Here is a 15,191-nt window from a genome sequence, read left to right as displayed (position 1 = left end):
TTACTTCCAAATGTTGGCTATTGTGTGTAGTGCAATTATGAACTTGCAGTTACATATATCCCTTCAAGTTAGTGTCATTATCTCTTTTAAATAAATGGATAGAAGTGGCATTGCTGGATCATAAGGTACATCCATTTGTAATTGTTTAAGGATTCTCCGTACTGTTCCCCATAGGAGCTGTACCAGTTTGTATTCTTACCAGCAGTGTAATATAATTCCTTTTTCTTCACATACTTTCCAACTCTTGTCCTTTCCTGTTTTGTTGATGAAGGCCACCAGAATTTCTGTCCTGCCTTTATTGTGAGTTGTTAGCTTGGATTGTCTTGCTCCAACCTCTTAAGTTTCCATTTGTTTGTTTGTTTGTTTTTTGTATGTATGTTTCCTAAAGACATATGACGGATAGGTTCTGTTCTTTAATCCATTTGCTACTCTGAATGTTTTAACAGGTGAATTTAGACTATTTACATTTAGAGTGATTACTGATATATGTGGTTTACTTATGTCTATTCTGATTCTTTTTTAATTGTTGATTCTTTGCCATTTGATTATATCTGTTCTTTTGTGTGGATGAATTTCTGAATTTTTTTGTGTGGTGAGTTCATTACTAATTTTTCTTGTACTGTCTATAAATTTCTGTTCCCTATTTGTTTTGTGGTTACCATATGTGCAATAACTATCTAGAAAGTGTAATAACTAAGTAACTAGAAAAGTCTATTTACATTGATCTTGATTAACAAGCATTTTGTAGAAATTCTTAGTCCTTTAATTCCCTCTTCCATTTTCTTTGTTGTTCTTTCTTATTTTTATTGTGTTCTTAGTTCTAGTCTACTGCTGTTCCCCTCACTTAAAAATGTATATTTCTTTGCTTCCTCCTTTCTTATGGGATTCAGTTCAGTAGTTCTTTTAAAGTGGAGTTAATTGTGAAAAATTCCTTTAGGTTTCAGATATTTGAGAAAAAAATTATTTCTCCCTCATATTTAAAGGATAAATTTGCAGAAATCCCTTTTCCTTTAGTACTTTGAATATGTCATTCTACTCTTTCCTTGCCTCTAGGGTTTGTGCAGAGAGATCTGATGAAAGCCTGATAGCTCTGCCTTTGTATGTAACTTCTTTCCTTTCCCTAGCAGCCTGAAACATTTTTTCCTTGTCATTGAGTTTTGATAGTTTTATAATAATGTGCCTTGGTGTTGGTCTTTTGTATTTATAAATCTGGGTGAATAGTCTGTCTCTTGAATGAAAATGTTCTGAGGGTTTCCTAAGTGAGGAAAATTTTCAGCTAAAATTGTTCTGAAAATGGACTCTGGACCTTTGGCCTTGTCCTCCTCCTCAGGTATATTTATCACTCATATTTGACTTTTGATGGAGTCTGAAATTTGACAAATAGTTGCTTCAGTTTTTCTGAACCTTTCCTCTCCTTCGTCTTTAAATTGAAAGAGTGGAGTAACTGTATCTTCCAGATTGGAAATTCTTTCCTCTGCATGTGTAAGTTACTTACTAAGCCTTCTACCTGAATTTGAATGTCAGAGTGTCTTTTACTTCCTGGATTTCTGTTTAAAGTTTTTCTTTCATGCTTCCTAACTGCTTTGTGAATTCTTATTGATAGTCTTCTTTCAAACTTTGTAGTCTCTTAGTTAACTCAATTCTGAGTTCCTCTTTTGTGTGTTTTATTTTCATAGTAATATGCTGTTTCACGTTTTGCTTAGATTCATGGAGAGTCCTCACACTGAGCTTCCTGTAGTCTGTCTCTGATAGTCTCCCTAAATCTGTAATTCCTTATAGTTCTTTTGTTTCATTTCTATCATATTGATGTTCCATGCTTAATTATTTATTCCTGTTTCTCTGCTTATGCTTTTATTGTGCTGGTTATTGCTGGCAAGCAGGTGGTGCTGTTTTGACCTCTAGCCTTCTCTTGTTTATGTTTCTTGGTGAGTCTGGTGGAGGTTGGTTTGGGATGTCCTGTGGTCACAAATACTCTGCTTTTTGTGTGTCCTTGCCTTAAATTCATAAGGCAAAAACAAAAACAAAAAACCCTGAGTCAAAGATTGAGAGGTTTTAAGCTCCTTTCTCTTTTCTTCCTGTCCTAGGAACTACACTCACTGTTTGCTGTGCATAAAAGCCATGTGGCCAAAATGGCATGGCTCAGTGCTGTGCCACCTAGAGCTCTGGTTTGATTGTGTTGATCTTTCAATCCACATCCCTTTTGCCCCAACCATCTGTGAGCACCCACCTAAGGCTGTCAATATTTCAGTTGTATATTATATGTCCAGTTTGTCTCTTATATTTACTTGTTGGTTTGGGGATATTCATTAAATAAATATTAAGACTCAATAAAATATAAGGCTGTTGTCACAGGTCCTCATCAAATAAACATGAATGAATTAAGCACTACCCCTCACAATCCACAGGAGGTGGAAAATGAGATAATCACATGACTAAATATTATGCAAACTATGATGAAAGAAATTCAGATAGAAGACAAAAAATGCCACCTAAAAAACAAGGTTTATATATAATTTATGTTAAAGTAAGGTTTCATATAAATGATGGTATATACGATCTGAAAAACTGAGTGGGTTAAAAAGAAAATCATTATTTGTGAATCAATGTCCTGAAAAGAACAGTATGATGTTAGAAAAATGGTGATTCTGTAGGAACATCTAGAAGTTTATTATTGTGGTCTTATAACTTTCTGATCTATAATTGTATTTATGCACCACTTTGTGCAAGCACAGAACATAATATAAGTCCTTTTCTCACTAAGTCAATTTGGTGTAAGTGATGGGCATTTCACCTGTAATAAAATAAGGTCTAAATAAATGTGTTGATGTTAACAAAATGTTGATAGTTGGTGAGGAAGTAAAAGGAAAAGGGGAAATTTTGGAAAAGTAGATAGAAGCTGTATCTTAGAGGGTCTTACATATATACTTTAGAGTTTAAAAATTATTGGGCAGGCAATCAGAAGTTGAGAAGAGTTCTAAGCAAAGAAGAAATCAAGAGTGGTGTAGCAGTGCCTCAGGTATCTCTCTTGCTCTCCCTTTTAAAAAGTATTTTAAAATGTTTTTAATTTATTTATTGTGGACAGAGACAGAGAAGAATTGAGAGGAAAAGGGAAGGTGGAGAGAGAATGAGACCTGAAGCTCTGTGTCACTACTTGTGAAGCTTTCCCCTGCAAGTGTGGGGTGAAGCTTGAACCCAGGTTATTGTGCACTGTAGTATATGCACTCAGAAATGTGTGTCACCACCTGACCCTACTATCTTTTCTCTCTCTCTCTTTGTCTCACCCTCTATCAGTATTTTTTAATTAAAAAAAAAAATCTGAACTTGGAAGCAACCCAGATGCCTAACATCAGATTAATGGCTAAAAAAAAAAAATGTGGCATATACATACACAGTGAGATGTTAAAACTAATCAGCTGTTTAAAATGATAAGGATAGCTCCTTTGTAGCCTCTTGTATAAAACTTGAGTCCCAGTACCACATGGGATCACCACAACAAAGAAAGAAGATCCAGACTGTAATAACTCTCACTATCTCTATCTCTATCTTTTCTCTTTCTCTAACTCTCTCTCCCTCCCACCCTCACTCTCTTCCTCCCTCCGTTTCTTTCAGTCTGAATAAAGAGATGAGGATCAGTGAAATTAGACATACATTAACTAAAACTCCACAGAAAAGGAAAAATTCAAGGTAATTTTTAAAAATGTTTTATTTTTGTTCCCTTTTGACTTTTTATATTTTATTTTTACAAATCACTTTATTTAAGACATGTTGATATATAAGACTGTTACTATCATAGACATACATTTTACCTTTGCCCAAGATAGGTGTCAGTAAACCAGAATATAGTCTTCCTCCATCATATAAGATTTAGTCCTTAATTCCATCCCTTCTGTACTCCCTCTCATCTCCCCTTATGGATTCAAAGTAAGTCTAAAGTATTTAATTGGTGTTGTCAAGTGAGAGATCCAACAGTTATTTAAAAATAAAGAAGTCTCATTCAGAGATAAAAAACTTGAAGCCAATAGTTTACAGATGCTAATTAAAACCAGAAGAAATCATTCATACAAAAAAGCACCATGGAATTAGGTATAATATGGCCACTTACAGAGCTCTGTGAAATATCAGCACTTGAGACAAGCCAAGTAAAAATATTAGCAATGGGAGAATGAAAAAATGATAAGAATGTAGATATTAGCAATGCATACTTCTGAATATTACAATGACCAACAGAAGTGAAGGATTGTGTGGTAGAAGGAAAAGAAGTCCAGTAACTTGAGACTGCTAAAGATGTCACTGTAGGAATGTATCAGAAGAACAAGGCTAAATTGGGAAGCAACCCAAGAAATATTGGCAGTGAAAGGAAATAAGAGCTTACAGAAAAGATTAGATTCTTGGGCCAAGAGATTGTGATGTGATCAAAACTGACTAAGGATATGGGACAATGGATAAAGTCCTGAAAAAATTAATGTTGATTTATCATACCGTACATTTAAATTTATGTAATGTTATAATGAAATGTTACTTCAATAAATATAATATAGTACTATAAATTTTTTAAAATGAAGTTTTTTTTTAATTTTTTATTTACTTATTTATTTTCCCTTTTGTTGCCCTTGTTGTCTTTTTTTATTGTTGTTGTAGTTATTGTTGTTGTTATTGATGTGGTTGTTATTGGATAGGACAGAGAGAAATGGAGAGAGGAGGGGAAGACAGAGGGGGGAGAAAAAGATAGACACCTGCAGACCTGCTTCACCGCCTGTGAAGCGACTCCCCTGCAGGTGGGGAGCCGGGGGCTGGAACCCGGATCCTTACGCCGGTCCTTGCGCTTTGAGCCACCTGCGCTTAACCCACTGCGCTACCGCCTGACTCCCAAAATGAAAAGTTTTTTTTAGAAATAAATTTACTTGGGTGTGGTCTGGGAGGTGGCACAGTGGCTAAGGCACTAGACTCTCAAGTATGAAGTCCTGAGTTCAATCCCTGAAAGCACATGTACCAGAGTGATGTCTGGTTCTTTCTCTCTCTCTCCTATCTTTCTCATTAATAAATAAATAAAAGCTTTATTATAAAAAGAAATAAAGTTACTTGGAATTTTTTTTGTTTTATTTACTATTTTTGAATAAACAGAGATATTTAGAGGGAAGAGGGAGATAGACAAGAGAGAGAAAGAGGGTGGAGGAGAGAGAGAGAGAGAGAGAGAGAGCTGTAGCATTTCTTTATTACTTGTGAAGCTTCCACATTGCAGATAGGTCCAGGGACTTGAACCTAGGTCCTTACACACTGAAACATGTGTACTCTATTGGATGTTCAAGTACCATAGGTACAGGTATCTTTCTACCTCTTCATCTCCCTCTTCATCTTTCTCCCTCCTTCTCTTTCTCCCTCTTCATCTTTCTCCCTCTTCATCTCCAGCCCAATCCCTCATGTAACATGTATAATGCTTATTATAAAATGTTCATACTTGTTTAGAGAAATGAAAATAGTATACTCACTGAATACCTATTACTTTGTTTAACAATTACTCCAAACCCATGAACCCAAAGCCACTCTTGGAAGCCTCTTTATTCCTGACTCCATTATTCTCCCAAAGGAGCCATTTTTCTCCATTTATGCTCTTCATTCCACCAGTCTTTAAAGTTTTATCACATAAACATCTGTACATATAGTAATTTTCATATAATTTACTTTACTGTTTTTGTAATTATTGTCAAATAAAGTCTATTTGATACTAGCTTTTCAGTTTACTTAGAATTGTCATATATATGTGACAATTAATATTTACCTCTTTGAATTATGTTATATTTTCTGAAGATAGATTCATAATAGGTATCAATTCTGGAAGTTCAAATTCCAATCCACAAATAAAAACAAACTCCTCTATTAGTTTAGGTCTCCATTAATTTCCTCTCAATGATATATTATTTTGTTCCATGAGCATTTATTAACCATTGTTCAAGTATTTAAGGCTTTGATATTACTATTGTTTTCTCATTTCTCTTTATTAGTGCATGCAAATACAAATATTTTTTCTTTTTAAGATATATATATATATTGATTAATTGATTGATTGATTGATTTAATAAATTTGAACAAGAGACAGGGAGAACCAGAACATCACTCTAGCATATGTGGAGCAATAAATCAAACTTAAGACATTGTGCTTGGGAGTTGGGCTGTAGCACAGCAGGTTAAGCGCAGGTGGCACAAAGCACAAGGCATGAGGATCCTGGTTCGAGCCCTGACTCCCCACCTGCAGGGGATTCGCTTCACAAGCGGTGAAGTAGGTCTGCAGGTGTCTATCTTTCTCTCCCCCTCTCTTTCTTCCCCACCTCTCTCCATTTCTCTCTGTCCTATCCAACAACTACGACAATAATAATAACTACAACAATAAAAGAACAAGGGCAACAAAAGGGAATAAATAAAATAAATGTTAAAAAAAAAGACATTGTGCTTGATAGTTTAATGCTTTATCCACTGAGCCACTTTCCAGGCTAATACATAGAAACTGATTTTTGCATATTGACCACATATCCAGAAACTCTGTCAAAATTACTACTGAATTTTAATAACTAGGTTATTAATGTAGGTTCTTTTGGACTTTGTAAACATAGAAGTATATCATCTGCAAATATTAATAGTGTGATTCTTTCCTTATCGAAGCAGAAGCCCATGTATCATGCCAGCCATAGTATGCCAGCTGGAATATCTTCTTTTGTACAAAAGTATGCAAATAATATTTCTCCTAATAGGTTCACAGAGGAACTAATGGAAAAGTTTAAATTTCTGGGCTCCCAACATAGCTCTCCTGGATAATGGGCCTGCTTCATCAAGCATATGACTCAGGCCTGAATCTGGCCTTCATTTACTCTGGTGGAAGATCTAGTGTTAGCATATTTCCAGTTCTCTATGTCTCATGAATTAAAATGACCACACCTTATTATTTTTGCTGGCATAATAGAATGTTTTATTTTCTATATTTTTAATTATAAAATGTAAATATTGACAAGACTATAGGATAAAAGGGGTACATTTCTACACAATTCCCACCCCCCATAAATCTATATCCCTTCCCCTCCCCTGATAGCTTTCCTATTCTATATCTCTCTGGGTGTATGAACCCAGGATCATTATTGGGTACAGTAGGTGGAAGTTCTGGCTTCTGTAATTGCTTCCCCACTAAACACAGACATTGGCAGGTCTATCCATACTCCCAACTCATTTCTCTTTCTCACTAGTATAGCAGGAATCTGGGGAGGCAGGGCTCCAGAACACATTGGTGAGGTCCTCCATCTGGGGAAGTCCAGCTGGCATCCTGGTGGCTGAAAAAGAGTTAAAATATAAAGCAGAAAAAATTGTTGACTAATCATGAACCTAAAGGCAAGAATATTGCAGATGAAGATTTGAGGTCACCATTTTAGGAAAAGCTAGTAGTTCTATTTTAGGTATATTCCAAAGGATCAATGTTTTTACTAGTTTTTTTTTTTTTTTGGCAACATAGAATGCAAAGTATTTTATTTTTCAACTTCTAAATTTGAAAGCAAGACAACCTAGGTTAAATAATATAGTTTTCCAAAGCTTAATATGCTCGTTAGAACTCTTTTTTTTTTTCCTGCTTAAATTACAAAACAACTTCCTAAATTCCCAGGCAGGAACACTACTGTTTTGATGATTTGTGGTTAGATGAACTGATCATTGTCAGTTGGCAACATCTCTTTTTCCCCCTTGGTAAAGGTTTTTTAAATTATAGCACAGGTGTATTTTTCTAGTGTTACACTGATAACTTCTTTCCAAATGTCTTCTGAGAGCCATATAACATATGCAGGAATTCATATTCATCCTTCTCACTTTCATACACTTCAGAAATTGGTGTGGACACACTCACCATGCTGTGTCCATTGACTAACAGAAAGAAAGCTTGATTGGCATTGAGCTGCAGGAACCCCCGGGATTTTGGTGGGATGCTGCTCTCGAATAAGTCTAACATCCTCTACTCTTTGTTCAAAGGTGCAATGCTGCTTGAAGGTCTTCTCCAATGGTGAGGTGGGAAGATGATGTGAAAGCTCCAGATGGCAACTGCGACAGAACTCAGCCTTTAGTAGATTTTGCCTGAGCCTGATATCTAATATACAGGTGAACCCAAGTTATTGTCTGGGTCATAGTTGGAAAAGGACCATAAAGCTAGATAGGGGAAGACAGCATCTTCCCAAAATAGGAAAAGTATACATATTGTAAATTGTAAACCCCATCAATTTGATCTGTGGCCCATATTTCACACAGGAGTCTATGTATCCTCTGCATTCCTCTAGGTCTGAGTTCGCATTCTGTGGTCAAGGCTAGGAAAATTCCAGGATTCACTAATTTCAGGACCCATTTCTTCATGTGGTAGAGTATGTTGCCCAACCTCCCTTTGGAGACTGGAACTTTCCCTACCATTGTTGATCACATTGAGGACAAAGTCCTATAGGGACCCACAAAGGGATCCATTATGTTGTTCCTGGTAAAAGTGACCAGTGACAGTGGTGAGAGGGATCCATTAGAGGTCTAGGCCCATCATGTTTCTGTAGGAATCCCAGGCCTCCCTGAGTAGGGCCTGGTAGTGTGTGGGGCGGCCTGGTAGTGACTAAAGAGTCATCATTAAAGTATGCCAGTCTTGCCATCATTCAGCTTTTCTAGTTCCTACTTTGTCTGACAAGGTTAGCTTTGGAGTGATTGAGGGATGTGTAATAGGAGGTAGATGAGGAGGGTTTCTAGGTCTAAGTAGAAATTTTTTCATTAGGTACTTTATGGTGTCTCTTGAGGTCTTTCTACTTGCTTACTTCATTTACTGATTCACTGCAAATCATTGTGCACTTTTGCTTTTTTCCCCATAACATGGATCTATGTACATATGTCATATATTGTGGGTCCTGTTCAATATTTAGGTTTTGAGATTTATTTAAAAATGTTTTGTTACCAAACTGTGGTACTGGAACATGAATAGACACACTGACCAGTGGAATAGAACTGAGAACCTTTAAGTAAGCCCCCATAACTATGGACATCTAATCTTCAACAAAGGTGCCCAGACTATTAAATGGGGAAAGCATATGGTTTTTTCCAACAAATGGTGTTGGAAAAAAATGGATTGAAACATGCAGAAGAATGAAACTGAACCACTATATTTCACCAAATATAAAAGTAAATTCCAAGTGGATCAAGGACTTTGATGTTAGACCATAAACTATCAGACATTTCGAGGAAAATATTGGCATAACTCTTTTCAGCATAAATTTTAAAGACATCTTCAATGAAATTAATCCAATCACAAAGAATACTAAGGCAAGTATAAACCTATGGGACTACATCAAATTAAAAAACTTCTTCACAGCAAAAGAAAACACTACCCAAACCAAGAGACCCTTCACAGAATGGGAGAGGATCTTTACATGCCATAAATCAGACAAGAGGCTAATAACCAAAATATATAAAGAGCTTGCCAACCTCAACCACAAGAAAACAAATAACTCCGTCCTAAAATGGGGAGAGGACATGGACAGAATATTCACCACGGAAGAGATCCAAAAGGCTGAGAAACACATGAAAAAATGCTCCAAGTCTCTGATTGTCAGAGAAATGCAAATAAAGACAACCATGAGATACCACTTCACTCCTGTGAGAATGTCATACATCAGAAAAGGTAACAGCAGCAAATGCTGGAGAGGGTGTGGTGTCAAAGGAATCCTCCTGCACTGCTGGTGGGGATGTAAATTGGTCCAACCTCTGTGAAGAACAGTCTAGAGAACCCTTCTGCACTGCTGGTGGTAATGTTGTTGGATAGTATGCCAGCTCCCCCTGGCTTCTGCTTAACCATATGCTTATATAGGGATAGATTTGATCCCATTCAAAGCTTTGGTCTATTTACATAAATCACGTTTACATTTACATAAAGCACCACACTACCTCCAGGGCATTGGTGGTTTAGTGGTAGAATTCTCACCTGCTCCACCCCCTCTCCTCATCACACCCTGATCCTCTCCTTGTCACACCCTGATCTTCCACCAGTCACTTTTTGCTCCACCCTCTCTATGTCACATCCTGTTTCCACCCTACTTGGAGAGTATAAAAACAGCTGGTCTTCTGATTAAAGACACTTGGAAATTGCTTTCTGGCTCCGAGAGTTCCAGAGTGTATCTCCTGAGAAGTTAGTGCGGCACGAGTTCCTGATCCCTCTCCCACGCAGCAGCCTAGATCGGCTCCAGTTGAGTTCTCTCCAACCCAGAGAGCACTAGCTCTGGAAGAATCACCCTCAGGCTATCCCGGCAACTGATTGTCAGAGAAATGCAAATAAAGAAACAATGAGATACCACCTCACCCCTGTGAGAATGGCATACATCAGAAGGACAGCAGCAACAAGTTCTGGAGAGGTTGTGGGGACAGAGGAACCCTTCTGCACTGCTGGTAGTAATGTAAATTGGTCTAGCCTCTGTGGAGAGCAGTCTGGAGAACCATGACAAGGATAGAAATAGACCTCCCATATGACCCAGTAATTTTTCTCCTAGGGATATATCTTAAGGACTCCATAATGCCCAACCAAAAATTTCAGTGTAAACTATGTCCATAGCAGCATAATTTGTAATAGCTAAAACCTGAAAGCAACCCAGATGCCCAAAAATAGATGAATGGCTGAGAAAGCTGTGGTATATTTATACAATGGAATACTATGCAGCTATTAAGAAGAATAACCCCATCTTGTATGGAGCTAGAAGGAATTATGTTAAGTGAGTCACGCATGAGTGCAGCAGGTTAAGCCATATGGAGCCAACCGCAATGGCCAGTGTCTGCCTCCTGGTCTGCACTCCTGACCTCCTCTAGGTTGGGATACAGAAGAATGAGAAACTAGAAATGGAAGTGGCTCTTATAATACCATAAGTGGGAGGGGCTATAAAAGGTAGGGGCTTCCCTAGCAACCGTTGTCAAGGATTCTGTTGGTGGGAATTAGCAATACCCTATGGAGACTTAGGAGGGAGATGTATAGTCATTTATAAGACAAAACAGAAGATTGGTATGTAGATAAAAGGGCGGGCCATACTAGCATGGAAATAGGGTGGTTTGTGGGCCCTGCCAAACTTGACCACATCTGAAAAATTTCCCAACATATCCCCCTTTCGTTTTATCTAATGGCCATAGAATCAGGAAATTTAGGGTGAAGCAGGTTTAGCAAAGCTGTCCTCCTGGCGGGAAGATGTATTTTTGTGGGGCAGGGAAGACTCACATGGCTGCCAACCTTGTGAGATTTATGTGTCTCTCCTTTTGCTCAACCCCTCTGTATAGAGAAAGACTTACCTGGAGGGACTCATCTGTCAGGTTAAGCTCCGCCAGGTTTCACCACTTCCCCACAAATTCCCTTCATCTTCCCTATCTTCTTATCTAATTGTCATATTTAAATGGGTCAATGTCTGTGAAAGACTATCTCTGACAGAGGAATAGCAGTGTAGAGATGAACAGAAAAATTTTGGGCAGAAACCTAAATGATATCATGCAGGTGTTTTCAAAAGAACTGGAACAAGACAGGGAGGGACAAGTAGGAGAGCAGCAAGAGCCATTGTGATGTCAAAGGGCAGGCCTGCTGGGCTGAGGGGGCTATCTGATGGGCAGAGAGGGTGGGGCCTAATGGCGAAGGGGTTTCTCCTGCCAACAAAGGACAGGGCCTAACTGAGGGGATGTTTCCTGCCTCTGAGGGGCAGAGCCTGGCAGTAAGGGGGCATTTCCTGCCTCCAAGGAGCAGGACCTGATGATTAGGGGGAGTATCCTGTTTCTGAGGGGCAGGGCCTGCATCAAGGGGGCATGTGGCCTGTCAGACAAAGAGGTTTGTGGCCTTCCAGGTGAAGGGGCTATTCGGCACTTTAGAGTCCCAAGACATCTGGATGCAAAGTCCAGAGACTGCTGCATTCAGTCCTTGAGAAGCCCAACAGCGCAAAGGAGTGTCCAAGAGCTCCACCAGCAAGTCCCATAGAAGCCTCAGTCCAATGTCAACAACCAGGGTAAGAAATGCCGCACATCTATCTCAATGGGGGAGGACAGCCACTGGAATTTTGCTTTTCTGTAGAGAGTGAGCTGAAACTGCCAAAAGGTAACAGGTGAAGCAGAAGCAGGAAGGACAGACAGTGATGGTCTAGAGAAAGGCAGTAGGAAAGTTCTGTCCTTGGAGACTGTGAATCAGGTTCTCCAGATAGTGTCAGGTCACAACATGTTTTTTTTTGGGGGGGGGCGCTATAGTCAGGCCATCTTGCGGGCGATGTCAGAGGACAGGGGTCCAAATGCATTTCTGGGGATTCCTGTGAAAGAAACACATACAAATCTGCTTCCCATGGTTAGCAGGGCATCTGATTCAAATTTTTATAGATATTAAAAGAGGTTTAACTGCCTTAACCAACTGAATATTGGGGAGATGTATCCCCTTTTTTTCTTTGCTTAATTGGGCTTACGGGTTTGGTGGTCCCTCTCAACAACAGTTTGTCTTTGGGGGTTGTAAGAGATGTTTGTGGTATGGGTGATGTTATAAAGGGAAAAAGGCTTTAAATTGTTGGCTGACAAAGGCAGGCCTATAGTGGCAAAACAAGATACGCCAGTTAAGTGTAGAAAAATATGTGAATGCTGTTGTTAATTTACATAATTTGTATATGGAGGGACTTCTGTATAGTTTAATATCTTACCACATGAGCAGATGCTTCTACATGTGAAGGCTTTGACATAGCTGTAATCATTTATTTGTGAAGAAAAAGAAACTTGTAACAAATTAGAAGTTTACTATAATTGATAACTTGATGTTTATAATTGGTTTAAGTACCTTTATAATTTTGGAAGGCCTTGATAGTATGGTTTTAAGGTTGTTTAAACAGTTTAAGCTCAATTAAATGTGGAAAGGTAAAGAGAAGAACCATTGTTAGAAGCCTCAAGCATTAGCATCATTAGCATAACCATTGTGTGATCTATTACTCACCTGGGATGGTTCTACCTCTTGAATTGAGAAGGTATATGAGGGCTTTACATGTCAATAACATATTTTCTACCTTTTGCCACACCCATTTAAGATGGAGACAAACCCCAGGTGTGCAGTACCTATTTTGAAAGACTCTGTTTGAATTTTAAAGAAAATAAATTTAAAGGTTACCCTATTTAGTCTCATGTAGGAGTATCTCTGCAGCCAGATATTCAGACCAAATTTAGTTAAAATATATTAATTTTTAACTTGGACTTTAAACAAACTCAGGTTACTTAGAGTGTTAACACACGTTAGTGACAAAGTTTCTTAGAACATTTGACAGATTGATGACAGATTTGTGGTGGATTAATTTCCACAAGATTAGTTCACAGGGAATTTTGGGGGGCCCTCCAAAAGCTTCTTGTATTGAGAATTTTTATTTTAATTTTGGAGATGATGAATTGTCATGCTAAATATTTAGACTTTTACCTTAAATACTCAGTTATTTTAGCAAATTAATTTTACCTTTATAAGAATCATATTGAAAACTCCTTCATTTAACTCTGCCTGGTAAGACTGAAGCTTGAACGTTACACTTTTAACCTTAAAGTTAATCTTTACCAAACTTTAAACACATACATAAACATTTTGTCTATAACACACAGGAGGAGAAAAACTTTTGTTACAAAGACATATCATTACAAACACAAATTTAGATCTATACTATCTTGGTTGGACCATTTCCACTCACACAGTTTAAGATTAAATGTTTCACATATATACCAAGACTTAAAAAAAATCAAAAGAGAAAAAAAATTTTAGGATTGTTTCTGTACATCTCCAGAAATCATGGCTTGCATTTTTATATAAAGTCAATAAAGTTTTAGAATACTCTGAGCAAAATGGGTCGTACAAAAAAATTCAATCATTCAAATCACTCTCTTACAAAACACAACTGAAAACAGAGAGGGCAGACAGCAAGCTTAAGATATTCAGAGAGATCAAGGGGGGAAGAGAGAAATGGTAGGGAGGTTTTGTTTTTAGGTTCTGTGAACCAGATTTTTCAGATCCCACTATGTCACATTATGGGTCTTGGATGGCATCCTGCTTCTGGAAAAAGTGGCAGGAAAGTACCCTAGAAGTGGCAGAAGCAGCCAGAGATGTGTCTGCTGAAACGGGCGGCACTGGATAAAATGCAGAGGGCTTAGGGTGGGTCAGAATTGGGGCAGGCTTTGCTTTCTCTAGAAAGCATGTATGGTGCTGGGAAAGCAGAATGCCCTGCTTCCTTAAATCTTGGATTGAAGCCTCAAGGTCCCTTAGACTGGGGCCATTTCCCAAATTAGAGTCACCCTTCTCCACGGGAGATACAGGACCCCCCCCCCCAGTGCATCTCCCAAGCACTATGATCACAGTCAAGAGGAACCAAGCTGTGGCCCAGAGCAAAATATCCCAGAGGCAGAGAAACTGTCTACAGAAAAAGGAGTAGAGGTTGCCCATGACAGAGGGGTCTCAGGAAAATAAGAAGAGGGAGAAAAAGAACCACAGTGTCTTCTTAAAACATGAGGCTGCAGAGAGCCAATTGGCCGTAAGTGGGGCGCCTTTGTAGGTCTGCCTGAAGCGTGGGGGATGGGGGGGTATATCCCACGTTGGTGTGCCAAATGGTGGCTTGCATCACTGGTGGGAGAGATGATCCAGGAACCAAGCTTGTGGCAATAGCAATACAAGTCTTTATTCATGTGGGCTCCCCAGAGTTGGGCGTGAGTGCAACGGGTTAAGCCATGTGAAGCCAACCGAAATGGCTGGTGTCTGCCTCCCAGTCTGCCTACCTGACCACCTCTAGGTCAGGACACAGAACGAGAAACCAGAAACGGAAATGGCTTTTATAATACCATAAGTGGGAGGGGCTATAAATGGTAGGGGCTTCCCTAGCAACCGTTGTCAGGGATTCTGTTGGTGGGAATTACCAATACCCTGTGGGGACTTAGGAGGGAGACCTTTAATCATTTATAAGACAAAGCAGAAGATTGGTATGTAGATAAAGGGGTGGGCCATACTTGCATGGAAATAGGATGGTTTGTGGGTCCTACCAAGCTCAACCACATCTGCACAATTTCCCAACACATACTATCAATTTTTCCCTCTTATGTTAAGTAGTGATTTATATGACTACAAATTAATAGAAGTGTACATAAACACCATTCCCACCACAAAAAGACTATGTCCCATCTCACTCCCA

At 38.6% G+C, this 15,191-nt stretch overlaps 1 pseudogene; it reads right to left on the bottom strand.

Annotated features, from left to right (window-relative positions):
• Positions 1-7,762: 7,762 nt before the first annotated feature.
• Positions 7,763-11,129, bottom strand: LOC132541459 (microtubule-associated proteins 1A/1B light chain 3B-like; annotated as a pseudogene).
• Positions 11,130-15,191: the final 4,062 nt, after the last annotated feature.

Source organism: Erinaceus europaeus, chromosome 11 (genome assembly GCF_950295315.1).
Source record: "Erinaceus europaeus chromosome 11, mEriEur2.1, whole genome shotgun sequence".
NCBI classification, from domain to species: Eukaryota; Metazoa; Chordata; class Mammalia; order Eulipotyphla; family Erinaceidae; genus Erinaceus; species Erinaceus europaeus.
The sequence above is the reverse complement of the archived record's forward strand: the minus strand, read 5'-3'. Positions and strand labels throughout refer to the sequence as shown.